We start from the raw sequence: 12,621 nt of genomic DNA on the forward strand, positions 1-12,621 counted from the left end.
CCCAGTGGACACATACATGGCCACAGCTACTGGGGAGGAATACATAGGTGGGTATACTCTCATGGCCACCTGAGGGACCTTTCTAGACTCATTTTCCTAGAATTTTCTGCATTTTAAGTCAGCTCCTATCTCTATCACCCATGAAAATACTTGGAAGAAGGGGACCATCGGGCAATATTCTACCCAGTTGCTCAGCAAGAAGTAAGCCTGTTCCTGCTATCCAACATTATGATCAGCGTATGCAAATTGCTGACAGACAAACAAACTTACAATTTCAAAAACATGTTAAATAACTTTCTTATGAACTACAGGTATGTTTTTGCTGGTTCACACAGGTTTAATATACTTATCCCAACCTCCTCAGGTGACAGAAATCTTTGACTATAGGTCAGTTATTGGCAAAGATTTCATTCTATTACATGTGTAGAATTAGGCACTCCAATTAACTATTTAAAGTCATCTGTTGAATTCAGCCAACTTTACTAGTGGACAGGGGTGGAATTCTAGCAGGAGCTCCTTTGCATATTTGGCCACACACCCCTGATGTAACCAATCCTCCAAGAGCTTACAAAAAAAAAGCCTTGTAAGCTCTTGGAGGATTGGCTATATCAGGGGTGTGTGGCCTAATATGCAAAGGAGCTCCTGCTAGAATTCCACCCCTGCTAATGGATCATTTCCACCACCACCCTTTCCTCCAAAGACTCTGGGTTGCACACATGTCCTCCACCATCTTATCATCATCACAACTCCTGTGAGGTAAGTGAGGCTGAGAGAGAGAGAGAGAGAAACTGGCACAAGATCACCCAGGGAGTTTCCTGACTGCAAGGATTTCCAGTTTCCTTACTCCTTGTCCGACACTATAAGCGCTGCTGGTCTAGTCAAGTGGACCACCTCAAGGAATTTTTTTCAGCTGATAAAGTTCTTCCTTGAGAAGGAGGAGTCTGTGGCCAGCTGATCAAGCAGCATGCTAAAACTTACTCAAGGGGGGATCTGTCTTTGAATAAGCAGGCTTTGCTTTAATATTTATTTATTTATTTATTATTTATTTATTCGGTTTATATCCCGCCCTCCGCACCGAGACTGGCTAAGTTTGATAAATAAAAACAGTACACATAGCCTGTACAAATGGCAGGCTGAGTAAGAATTATATTATCTAGCCTTTTCTGTCCTTTTAGATGTGAGATTCTAGCAGAGATGTTAAATGGGAAGCATTTTGTCTTAATCTGGTCAGAGGCATTGGCAACTGTAAGCACTGAAGTGCTCTGAGCTTGGGGATTGATGACTCATCCATCCAGCACCTTTCCTTTTTGCCAGCTACAGATTCAGAGCTGGGCACCCATTTGTAGAAAGAGTGTAGTCTCAATTTTTAAAATATTGATGTAATTTCAAGGGTGAAAGGCGTTTCTCAACCCAGACTGTACGTGCAACATAGGGAAACGTGAAAGGTATGCTGTTTCCTGTCCTAGCAATAAATAGGCTAGTGAAGTCGGTCGTAACAGCACTGTCTACAATGGTTATGTCCCATTATTTTGTCCTGGTATTATATCCATAGAGGGGTTATTGAAAGCCGGCTCTCAAAACAACAAATGCAGAAGCATTATGGTTTTAAATAGGAATAAGTGAACTGCAGAAATTTTATTCTAGTGAGAGAACAGAGGCTTTCTTAAGGGAAATTTCTAAGGGCTACTAATGGTTGCTGCTTGCAAATTTACATTGCAGTCTTACGCAAAGTTATTCCACCTATGTTTACAGTGCTAGTGAAGTGGACATGGTGCCACATGCTTAAGGATTCCTGGACCACACAATGAACATTTTTTTACCACTTTATAAAGCAAGGATGTAGAAAACAAAACAAAATAAAAGGCCTCAGCCTTTGGCCTAATGGTGCAGGCAATTTGCATGCCTGCTACTTTGCATTTACATAGGGTTGCCAAGTCCAGTTCAAGAAATATTTGGGTTCTTTGGGGGTGGAGCCAGGAGACACTGGGGTGGAGCAGGGAACAAGGTTGTGACAAGCACAATTGAAATCCAAAGGGAGTTTTGGCAATCACACACCTTTTAAATGTCATAAAGGTAAAGGTAGTCCACTGTGCAAGCACCACTTGTTTTCGACTCTGGGGTGAAGTTGCTTTCACAACGTTTTCACGGCATACTTTTTACAGGGTGGTTTGCCATTGCCTTCCCCAGTCATCTACACTTTCCCCCCAGCAAGCTGGGTACTCATTTTACCGACCTCAGAAGGATGGAAGGCTGAGTCATCCTTGAGCCGGCTACCTGAACCAGCTTTTGCTGGGATCGAACTCAGGTCGTGAGCAGAGGGCTCTGACTGCAGTACTGCAGCTTTACCACTCTGTGCCACAGGGCTAGTAAATGTCTTACCTCCATTGCAAATAATGAAGGATAGGGGCACCTTCTTTGGGGGCTCATAGAATTGGACCCCCTGGTCCAATCCTTTTGAAACGTGGATGGTAGTTTGGGGGAGAGGCACTGGATGCTATGCTGCAAATTTGGTGTCTCTACCTCAAAAAAACAGGGGCCCCCCTAGAGTTCCAGATACCTGCAGATCAATTCTTCATTATCCCCTAAAGGAATCAATCTTCATAGGGAATAATGGAGTGCCCAGCAGACATTTCACTCCCCCACCCCCGCTTTCTGATGACCCTGAAGCAGGGGGAGGGCCTCTAAACCGGGATATCCTCTGCCCCCAGCTGGAGATTGGCAATCATACATTTACAGATGGTAAATAGTGATGTTAAGATCCTCAGCAAACTGGAAGATGTTTTGTCTAATGAATCTTGTCCCCTAGGTGATTTAGCTCAGGTGCTTCGACAATGAAGGCAGAAGGGAATTAGAAGCAGGAGCAGAGGAGAGCAGGAGGGAATTAGGTCCATAACAATAACCACATAGGGAATCAGTGTAAGCCTCATACAAATTTACATTTCCTAGTGTCTCTTGGAATGCTGCTTTAAGGCCAATTGAAGTTTCCAAAGAAGATTTGGCTGGAGTTAAAACAATATTTATTTATGCTATTTATAGTCCTCCTTTCTCACTTGGACTCAAGGCAGATTACACAGCTCAGTGAGTCAATACAATTGACAGGATGGGACATTCAAAGAACAATGCAATAGGAATTAGGGTTGCAGAACCAGCCAGAAGTCTAATAACAGAACTGAAGCAAAGCATAAGTATTAAGATGACCTTTAAATGATGCAAAAATTACACAGAAGGATCACAAGTAACAAGCTACGCATAGCAATGTAGACCACAGTCCCTAATAATTTATCCAAATAACTTTAGGAAATATTTAACACAGTGCGATTCATTCTACATGCCGTTCATTCTATGGAGTAACAAACAAAAACGGACTCATTACTGCAGTGTAGAAAATATATGTAAAAATGGAGAAGCTTGCATTGTGCACACAAGACAATAAAAGGAAAGGCTCTAGGGTGCTGTTATCTTCCACTGGTGTAATTAATGCTCTTCTCTCACCAGAGTTAAGCAGGTATTAAGCATTTCCTCAATGTTACTTGCAAATAATTTGATTTGTTGCATTGATCACTTCTGTGCTTTTCTGCTAGGGCTTTTTAAAGCAGGAACGCAGTTCCGGCTGGTTTGGCATCGGGGGTGTTGCCTAATATGCAAATGAGTTCCTGCAGCTTTTTTTCCTACAAAAAGCCCTGTGTGAAACAATGGCAATGTCAGGGGTGTAGCCTAATATGCAAATGAGTTCCTGCTGGGCTTTTTTCTACTCCAAAAGCCCTGCGTGCTGCCATATTCCACTGGTCACTTTAAGCACTCCTTCTTTTGGAATAAAGTTCTCAGCCCCTGTCATCGTCCAGTAATCTGCTATCAAAAACAGTGGTCTGCATTTCAGCAAGCAAAAGCAGATTCCTCTCTTGAAACCTGATAAAAACAAGCAAATAAAGATATATGCCAGCCTTGAACAACACACAGCCTGCACAGGGCTTGTGAAAGCTTTTTTTCACTGTGGCCCATTGGTGGCGGTGGTGGGGAGTACAGGTTCCAAAAGCCCTGCTTGCCATTTTCCGTGACAGTTTTTAGATGATAAACAGGTGATGGGATCCACATTCTGTGATTAGAAGTTTCTTTCTACTAACATTTAGTTGCCCTTCTCTTTCAAGCTCTCTCTAGAAGTTAGTGTCATCCTAACTCGCTGACCTTAACTGGAATTACTTCCCTGCTCTCAATGCTCTGCAACTTAGGGTTCCAGGTGCCCCCTGGATAGCAGCAGGAGATAGGGGGTAAGACCTCCCGCCCTGGCTGGGGACTCCTGAATTTTCAGCCTCCTCCCCCGCTCTTAAAAAGTCTGGGGGCGGGGGAGAGAGAACATACCTGCAGGCATCATGTTTTACAGCTTGGAATCCGTTTTTAAGGCTGCACAGAAAACAGGAACGGCCCTTTAAGGCTGCACAGGAAACAGGAACGGCCCCTCCCTTTCTTTTCCTGTGCAGCCTTACTTTCGTTTTCACAGCCAGCAAATTCTGCTGGGAGAAGACCAAGTACGGTAAGTGTTTGTGTGTGTGTGTGAGAGAGAGGGAGGGGGCAGGGAGGGGGGAATTCCCTGGTATGGAGGCCCACCCCCCCTTTAGAAAGCATGTGGGGGGGGAGGTAATGTCTACTAGGCACTCTATTATTCCCTATGGAGAACGATTCCCATAGAGAATAATAGGGAATTGATCCACGGGTATTGGGGGCTCTGGGGGGGGGCTATTTTTTGAGGTAGAGGCACCATATTTTTAGTGTAGCAGCTAGTGCCTCTCCCCAAAATACCCCCCAAGTTTCAAAAAGATTGGACTAGGGGGTCCAATTCTATGAGCCCCAAAAGATGGTGCCCCTATCCTTAATTATTTCCTATGGAAGAAAGGCATTTAAAAAGGCGTGCTGTCCCTTTAAATGTGATGGGCAGAACTCCCTTGTTCAATTATGCTTGTCACATCCTTGTTCCTGGCTCCACCCCCAATGTCTCCTGGCTCCACCCCCAAAGTCTCCTGGCTCCACCCCCAAATTCCCCAGATTTTTCTTTAATTGGACTTGGCAACCCTAAAGGGTGCCAGAGCCATGTTGAGAAACTCCTGGAGATTTGGGGGTGGAGCCTGGGGAGGAGAGGGACCTCAGTGATGTACAAGGCCATAGAGTCCACCCTCCAAAGCATCCATTTTCTCCAGGGGAACTGATCTCTGTAGTCTGGAGCTGAGCTGTAATTCCAGGGGATCCCCAGGTCCCACCTGGAGGCTGGCATCCTTACTCCAGCTCTCTAACATTATTCTTCCTTTTATAAAGCCCCTGAACTCCCCAGCCCACACCCTCCCTCTTGGTTGTTCTGTGAGTCTGCCTCTTTTCCTTCATCATCCCTCTCCTCAACACTCATAGTTTCTGTGACACCTTTGCCCTAATTGTAACTACAACTGCAACCTAGTCTAAATAAACACAATTGCATAGCCTCATATTCATTTCTGATTATTCTGGTCTCTTTTTTCCTGTCTCCTTAGCAAAAATTAGATTATAAATTCTCCAGGGGTTGAAGAAAAGCCCTCTTTTTTTTTCCTTGAAAACTCTTGTAAAAGATGACACTCTATAATGAAGAAAACAATATCATCATACTTGAAGACAGAAACCTCAATAAGTGCAGAGCAAAGGCAAGAGGGGACTACAATTCCAAAGCGCCAGATCAAGGATATGCAAAACAATCCACCTGAACTCTCAGAGGTCAACACTTTTGGCTCAGCCACAGGCTTCCTCGCCTTCATGAAGGACAGCGTGCATCTCACCAAAGCAATCGATCCTTCATAGGATGTAGTTATGGCAAAACACAGGGAGCGCCGTTAAGCGGGATTTGAGGCTGCTTTTGTTCTAGAATTTGTAATGCGTAACACTCTGTTATGCAGCACGCACCAGTGGTACTATTTGCTGCATACCACACCGACAGTTCTCACCATATGAATACTTAGGCTGCTTTTTTGTCCCCCCTTGTGGTAACTACATAGAATTACATATATCTTGTATGCTCTGGTCCTCCAGCCTGTTGTCATACTTACTTAATAAATATGTCCTCTCAAACTGCACCCCTAACACAAGTTACAGAAACAATTAAACAGTTGCCTACCTCCAGGACTGAGCAAGAGAAACCCCCTACGGAACAGAAAGCAAGAAATGGCTCTCCCACATACTGTTTTAATCCCTTTTCTCTGCATTCTGTGGCAAAACAGTAAGTAATGGTATTGAAACAGTCAATTAAAGGATTAGGGGTTTTTATTTTTAAAAATAAGAAGAAAAGCTTCAGTTGTAAACAGTGTGAATGTGCATTAGATGAGGAATCCCCTTGAGGTGAGAGCACAGCATAGACGCTGATGTTCCTGGCAATCCTCAGAGGGTGCCGCAGAAGTTCCTGACACACAAGGAGACCTAACATTCATATCCCACCAACAGCACCATGCATCAGGCAGAAGGACTGGTCTGCTGCACTTTACAGGACAGAATAGTCTAAGAAAGTGGAGCCGCCGTGACAAAAAGAGGTGTACCATCAACATTTTATTCCCACAGTGGGTTTCTTGTTCGCATGTAAGAAACTTACCCTGCTACTTTCTAGATGTCTCAGTAGGTGAGCAAAATTTGAATCTGGAAGCACACTAGGTTTTCAAGGTGCAAACTTTCGAGAGTCAAAGCTCCCTTTGTTATTACCTTCAACCAGGGGTTTTTTTAAATAGAAAGGCCCAGCAGGAACTCATTTGCATATTAGACCACACCCTCTGATGCCAAGCCAGCCGGAACTGAGTTCCTGCTCAAAAAAAGCCCTGCCTTCAATGTTTCTTCATGTATTTGGCCCACCTGGCCTTCCACCATTTTCCTCTTTGCCCATGACTTAGATTGCTTCCTTAGACACTTGAAGGATGAGGCTTTTTATCAGTTGTAGAGGACAAGAAGGGTTCCCAGTTCCAGACTGGGAAATACCTGGAGATTTTGGGGGTGAAGCCTGAGGACAGCAAGGTTTGGGTTTAGGGGAGGGACTTCAGTGGGGTGTAATGCCATACAGTCCACTTTTCAAAGTGGTCATTTTTTCCCGGGGAAATTATCTATGTTGCCTGGAGATCAGCTGGAATTCCATGAGATCTCCAGCTACCACCTGGAGGTTGGCAACACTACCAAGAAAGCACTCCATATAACCACAATTAATGAATTCCATCTGTCCTGAATGAACTGCTGAGAAGCATTTGCTGTATGAATAGACTTTTCTTTTTTAGGTCCCGACTTTGATAAAGTACCAAGTGAAACAAGCAAGGAGTTGACACTTTGTTAGACAGGGCTTTAAGTATCCCAAGCCTTCCCTGGATGGGACACTAAAATTGTATGAGTGCTTGACTTTAGGACTACTCTGCAAAGAAACAGCCACACTGAAAGACTTTGTCATCTATTATTTTGGCATCAGAAGTTTTTTCCCTCATCGTTTTGCATTCTGGCTTGAAGAAAATGGACTTTTTTGTAATTGTATTTCTATATAGGAAACTGTCAGACTTTTCTGATATGTATTGAATTGATAAACTTAATGAAATTACTTATGATTTGTTACTGATGTTGGTATAGTTTAATTCGTTATGTAGAATTATGTTCTTGAGAGTGTTGCATTCTTCTGTGCAGCTCTCTCCTGGTTTTTGTATCCCACCTGGAGGCTGACAACTCTTAGGACAATAGAATTTAGTTGGGAGCAGATCTTAGCAATGTATGCATTTTTATTTTTATGCATTTTATTCCACCTTTCTCAAAGGCTCAGACAACTACCAGAGAGAGTTCTGTGAGCCGAATGTTTTAGGCCCCTCTCGAGTTCACTTAGGGTCATGGTGTTTACCAGCCAATGACCTCTTTCCAGTATTAGGACTCCTGGACAAACATTAGGGCTCCTGAATCTGACAAAAGGAGCTTTGATTCTGGAAAGCTCATACCCTGGAAAACTTTTTGTTCTCTAAATGCTACTGAATTTCAGTCTTGATCTGGCTGGGGCAACTTTCAGATTCCCAAGCCTTGTGGCCAGTTGAACTGCACCTGATCATATCCCTTCACCTGTACCTTTAAAAGGTTGTGGCACCAATATTGAGGGACCGACTGCCTCTCAGGCAAGGGACCTATGAATTCATCCAAGACCCTGATTTGCTTAAATATTGACACTGAGAGTGAAGCAATCCTGCTAGAATCCAGGGCTCTCAGCTCGCTTTTTACACTGCAGCTGGCTGACTGACAGTAATGTGAATGATCGCACGAAAGGCCACTATGCAGAGCTGAATGGAGAGTTGTTTGTGAACAGCTCAGGAGAGCTAATTAACAAAAGAGAAGGCAAACACAGCCTTTGTCATCAATTGAGGGGTGGGGGGGAAGAGGGAGTCTGTTATTACTATCATTACTCAAGCGGCACCGTCACTGCTGACAAAGTGGGCTAATAGTCCATCCAGGCCATCCTCCTGTCTCACACTGTAGCCAGCCAGTTCCTCTGAAGGGCCCACAACAGGGCATAGAGGCTGAGGTCTTCCCCTGAAGTTGCCTCCTGGCTCTGGGATTTAGAGGTTTAATGCCTCTGAATGTGGAGGTTCCCCTGAGTCACCAGGGCTAGTAGCCAATACTAGGCTTAAAAAGGTAAAGGTAGTCCCCTGTGCAAGCACCAGTCATTTTCGACTCTGGGGTGACGTTGCTTTCACAATGTTTTTACAGCCGACTTTCAACGGGGTGGTTTGCCATTGCCTTCCCCAGTCATCTAGACTTTCCCCCCAGCAAGCTGGGGACTCATTTTACCGACCTCGGAAGGAGGGAAGGCTGAGTCAACCTCGAGCCGGTTACCTGAACCAGCTTCCACTGGGATCGAACTCAGGTCGTGAGCAGATCCTCCATTAATCTAGCTAATCCCCTTTTAAAGCTGTTTATTCCTGTGGCCACCACTATGTCCTCTGGCCGCAAAATTCACAGTTTAGACATTCTTTGTGTAAAGAAATATTTCTTTTTGTCTGTCCTGAACTTGTACTGCTCATCGTTTTCATTGGATGCCCTCAAGTTCTAGTATTTTGGGACAAGGGAAAAAAAGCTCTCTTTGTCAGCTTTCTCCATTCCATGAAAAAAATTATAAACCTCTATCATGTTCCCCCCTTTAGTAATCTCTTTTCTATACTGAAAAGTCCCAAATACTTCAGCTTTTCCTCATATGGACGATAACACACACACACCCCAATCATCTTGGTTGCTCTCCTCACTACTTTTTCCAGCTCTGAAATGTCCTTTTTGAGATACAGCAACCAGAACTGTACACAGTATTCCAAATGAGGCTGCACTATAGATCTATACAGCGGCTTTGCAATATTGACCATTTTATTCTCAATCCCTTTCCTAATAATCCCTAACATAGAGTTTGCCTTTTTCACTGCAACAACACACTGGATTGACACTTTCATTGAGCTATCCACTATGACCCCAAGATCTTTTTCCTCTCTCAGTCTCAGCAACTACAGGCCCCATTAGCCTATGAAGCTGGGATTTTTTAATCCCAATGTGCTTCAGTTTATGCTTACCAGCACTGACATTTGCCACACTGTCACCCACTCTGCTGGTTTGTGGAGGTCCATGAAATGTTACACAAGAATAGGCACTGGTTCATCTCTAAGGTGCCACCAGAGTCCTGTTTATTTTTGCTACAACATGGCTACCCCTCTGGAATTATATCAGAATACATGGCACATGACAGGCTTTCACAAGTAAAAGAGACAGGCCTAACACAAAGATAAGAGCCACCCCTAGCTCCTGGACTGTATAAACAAAGCCTGCAGGTAACACAAATTAGGTGGTTCCTGCACATACTGTAGGAGGGCAGAAAGGAAGAACTGGCAGTGTGACAAGTATTTCTGCAAGTTGCAGCTGGTGAGCATAACACAATTAGTGTTGATTTTCTGCAAAATACAAAAACATGATTTCCTAAGTATGTCAAACCTCTCTCTCGGGCAGATGTACATGAGGATTTCAAACACTGTGTGCTGATGCTGAGTTTGCTGTAGTGACACGGAAGCTTTAAGCCAGTTCGGTGTAGTGGTTAAGTGTGCGGACTCTTATCTGGGAGAACCGGGTTTGATTCCCCACTCCTCCACTTGCACCTGCTGAAATGGCCTTGGGTCAGCCATAGCTCTGGCAGAGGTTGTCCTTGAAAGGGCAGCTGCTGTGAGAGCCCTCTCCAGCCCCACCCACCTCACAGGGTGTCTGTTGTGGGGGAGGAAGGTAAAGGAGATTGTGAGCCGCTCTGAAACTCTTCGGAGTGGAGGGCGGGATATAAATCCAATATCATCTTCTTCTTCTTAAGTATTCAAAAGCTCAGCCCTGCCTGTCTCGATGTTCAACAGGAAATAACACTGTTTTATTAGCACTAGGACTGCCTGGATTTTGGAGTGTGTGTGTTTATGATGTGTTAGATTGCATTTCTGGAACCAACTGAAAATCTGTGTTGTATATGAAATGAAATTTAATTCCTCCATAGTGACCACCAGTGCAATCCCAAGCATGTATTCTTAGAGGCATATTGAGCACAATTAGATAACTCATTGCTATTCTTTTATAAGTATGCTTAGGACTGCAAAGTGGACTAAAGTGGTACAGTCCTTAGGGACTTTTGCAGTGGGCAAGGCCACCTCTCCAGCCATAGGCCCACCAACAACCCCTGGCATAGCTCAGGATACTGACTACAGCCACAGCAAATAACAGCTGCCAGGCGCATTCTCCCCCACCCCACCCCATAACAGCCTTTCTAGTACAACTTAACTTGGGTATGTGGCATGGAGTTCTGACATTCAGAATGCACACTTAAGGAGTACATAGCACGTTCTTTGGGTGGTGGGTAATACACAGAAAGGGCACTTAGCACTCAAACTCAATTGGAAGAACAAATGTTTTTGGTTTGTGACTAACAGTTCAGACCCCTCTGGAGTAACATACCAAAAGGGGGGGGACCCCACACCCTCATGCGGGGACAGAGCACTAAAGTACGGGTGATTAAAGTACAGGTCCTCCCAGTCCTCCTGATCCTGTAATGGCTGTGGCTGCCCTTTCATTTGAATGAGAGTAGCCAGTAGACTTGCCAATCCCCAGGTCCCAGTGGGGGTTCTTCTGCTTTCCCAGGCTCCTTCCGACTCCCAGTCAGCTGGCCGTTGGGGGAAAGACCCGCCCCCACAGCCACCAAGTGACTTTCCACCTCCAGAGGCTTCAGTCTCCGATTGAAAGACTTCCTCTTGGGATGGTTGTCTGTGTTACTTTGAAGAAGCTGGCAACAACTCATGAGTAGAGAGGCCAATCCCTCACTTTAGAGTCGCCAGAAACGGGGTGGAGGAAGGGAAATGTCTGCTGGGCACTTCATTATTCCCTATGTGGGGATCGATTCTCATAGGGTATAATGGGGAATTGATCTGGAGGTATTGGGGGCTCTGGGAGGGCTGTTTTTTGAGGCAGAGGCACCAAATTGTCAGTATGGCATCTAGTGCCTCTCCGCAAAATACCTGCTAAGTGTCAAAACAATTGGACCAGGTGGTCCAATTCTATGAGCCCCAAAAGAGGGTGCCCCTATCCTTCATTATTTCCTATGGAAGGAAGACATTTAAAAAGGTGTGCTGTCCCTTTAAATGAGACGGCCAGAACTCCCTTGGAGTTCAATGATGCTTGTCACACCCTTGCTCCTGGCTCTGCCCCAATGTCTCTTGGCTCCACCCCCAAAGTCTCCTGGCTCCACCCCCCAAAGTCCCCAGATAATTTTTGGCAACCCTAGCAGCCAGTTAGAAGCCCTGCCTTACAATGTCCCCTCCCACTTTCTGCTAAGCTCAGCAGGCACAAGGGGAAGTATCGACAGGCATCATGGCACCCACGGGCACCATGAGGAGGAACATTATTCTAGACTATGTGCTGCTGTGCCTCTTTGATCGCTCGTATGGTCTTGGCTCACTCGCCATCTTGGCAACACCCCCAGAGGATGATACAGTGAGAAAGAAATGCATATGACAGTCCTAAGGTCACCTTTTAAGGAGTGAGCCCCATGAATTAATTTGACATTTACTTCTAGGTAGACCTACCTGGGATAGTTCCCATAGGCTCCAACTTTATGTCAAATCTCAATTCCATTCCTATTTCTATGGTTTTTTTATTTTTTAAAAACCAAAATAATAACATAGACGGGGTACAGAAGGAAAGAAAGGGGTTATATAGGGGCTACGGAACAATTTATAATTATGAAAGATTGTTATACTTAGAGGACTTGGTTGTAAATTGCTGATGTTTTATTTATTAGAATGTGCTTTTTATTACATAGTGAGCCACTTGAACTCACAGGAAAAAGTGTACTCCTGCCTGCTCTCCCGCTCCCGTAGCCCTCCCAGTCGCACCTCAAAAAGCTACCACTTCCAAAGTGTTAGCTTTTTGAGGCACAACTGGGAGGCCTACGGATGTGGTGAGTGCAGGAGTGGGACAGCAGGCAGGAGTGCGTATTTGGACACACTTTTTTGGTCCGCCCAGGGCCGGCTTAAACTGCTGGTCCGGATTCAGCCAAAGAGAGATTTCTGATTGCAAAGGCTTCTTCTTGCCAGCTTCCCTGTGCTC

At 44.8% G+C, this 12,621-nt stretch overlaps 1 protein-coding gene across 2 annotated transcripts in view; it reads right to left on the reverse strand.

Moving 5' to 3' along the window:
* Positions 1–12,621, reverse strand: part of PHF21B (PHD finger protein 21B) — a 238,701-nt gene that overhangs the window by 47,802 nt on the left and 178,278 nt on the right. The gene's annotated exons all lie outside the window — the stretch shown is intronic.

The sequence above is a fragment of the Heteronotia binoei genome, chromosome 14 (genome assembly GCF_032191835.1).
Source record: "Heteronotia binoei isolate CCM8104 ecotype False Entrance Well chromosome 14, APGP_CSIRO_Hbin_v1, whole genome shotgun sequence".
NCBI lineage: Eukaryota > Metazoa > Chordata > Lepidosauria > Squamata > Gekkonidae > Heteronotia > Heteronotia binoei.